General features: G+C 45.0%; 1 non-coding gene across 1 annotated transcript; it reads left to right on the top strand.

Moving 5' to 3' along the window:
* Nucleotides 1–413: 413 nt before the first annotated feature.
* Nucleotides 414–486, top strand: Trnas-cga. Its single transcript has one exon. It is a non-coding gene; the product is annotated as a tRNA-Ser (tRNA).
* The last annotated feature ends 1346 nt before the right edge of the window (nucleotides 487–1832 follow it).

Raw genomic sequence — 1832 nt, 5'->3', positions numbered from 1 at the left:
ACACGACTCACGGCCGGTCTCACAGCTTTACTTCTGCCAGTATCTCGTCTCCTACCTTCCAAACTTTACATAAGCTCTCCTGCGAACCTTGTAGAACTAGCACTCCTGAAAGAAAGGATATTGCGGAGACATGGCTTAGCCACAGGCTGGGGGATGTTTCCAGAATGAGATTTTCACCCTGCAGCGAAGTGTGCGCTGATATGAAACTTCCTGGCAGATTAAAACTGTGTGCCCGACCGAGATTCGAACTCGGGACCTTTGCCTTTCGCGGGCAAGTGCTCTACCATCTGAGCTACCCAAGCACGACTCACGCCCCGTCTCACAGCTTTACTTCTGCCAGTATCTCGTAAAGTTTGGAAGGTAGGAGACGAGATACTGGCAGAAGAAAAGCTGTGAGACCGGGCGTGAGTCGTGCTTGGGTAGCTCAGATGGTAGAGCACTTGCCCTCGAAAGGCAAAGGTCCCGAGTTCGAATCTCGGTCGGGCACACAGTTTTAATCTGCCAGGAAGTTACTTGGGATAGTTTGTAAGGTGGCAGATTAAATGAATGTCAGATCGTAACAGGAAGGTGAATATATCACCCGAAATACTTTGGCGAAAAGGAACAGATTTGCCTATTAAAATGTACAGTATGCACTGCAAAGGGATAACACTCATTCGACGGTATGAAACCCCGAACCTAAATACTGCATGTCAATGAAAAAGAAAAGAAACAAGCTTCTGGAGGAAACGTCTTAGTTTGGCAGCAGATGCGAGTTGCAACGTCACGGCACTAGTACAATGGGACGCTCTTAAAGCGACCATGGCAAGGGACTACGAGCGCGCTGCGTGACTCATTGAAGAGGACAGGTAGCGAGCCAGCGGTGTGGTATGGAGAGAATCTTTAGAAAACTGCCTTGGGGAATTTCCAGTTGGAGAAAAATAGACCAGCGATGCAGTTGGTCATGTGAACTGCGCGTGGTATGTTCATGATGCAGCTGCTGTGGCTGAGCACCTGAAGGATAATTTGGAAAATATTTCGAGTAGATTTCCCCACCATGTTATAGTTCTGGGTGGAGATTTAAATTTGCCGGATATAGACTGGGAGACTCAAACGTTCATAACGGGTGGCAGGGACAAAGAATCCAGTGAAATTTTTTTAAGTGCTTTATCTGAAAACTACCTTGAGCAGTTAAACAGAGAACCGACTCGTGGCGTTAACATATTAGACCTTCTGGTGACAAACAGACCCGAACTATTTGAAACAGTTAACGCAGAACAGGGAATCAGCGATCATAAAGCGGTTACGGCATCGATGATTTCAGCCGTAAATAGAGATATTAAAAAAAGGTAGGAAGATTTTTCTGTTTAGCAAAAGTGACAAAAAGCAGATTACAGAGTGCCTGACGGCTCAACGCTAAAGTTTTGTCTCAAGTACAGATAGTGTTGAGGATCAGTGCACAAAGTTCAAAACCATCGTACAATATGCGTTAGATGAGTATGTGCCAAGCAAGATCGGAAGAGATGGAAAAGAGCCACCGTGGTATAACAACCGAGTTAGAAAACTGCTGCGGAAGCAAAGGGAACTTCACAGCAAACATAAATATAGCCAAAGTCTTGCAGACAAACAAAAATTACGCGAAGCGAAATGTAGTGTGAGGAGGGCTATGCGAGACGCGTTCAATGAATTCGAACGTAAAGTTCTATGTACTGACTTGGCAGAAAATCCTAAGAAATTTTGGTCTTATGTCAAAGCGGTAGGTGGATCAAAACAAAATGTCCAGACACTCTGTGACCAAAATGGTACTGAAACAGAGGATGACAGACTAAAGGCCGAAATACTAAATGTCTTTT

The sequence above is a fragment of the Schistocerca piceifrons genome, chromosome 1, assembly GCF_021461385.2.
Source record: "Schistocerca piceifrons isolate TAMUIC-IGC-003096 chromosome 1, iqSchPice1.1, whole genome shotgun sequence".
NCBI lineage: Eukaryota > Metazoa > Arthropoda > Insecta > Orthoptera > Acrididae > Schistocerca > Schistocerca piceifrons.
The sequence above is the reverse complement of the archived record's forward strand: the minus strand, read 5'-3'. Positions and strand labels throughout refer to the sequence as shown.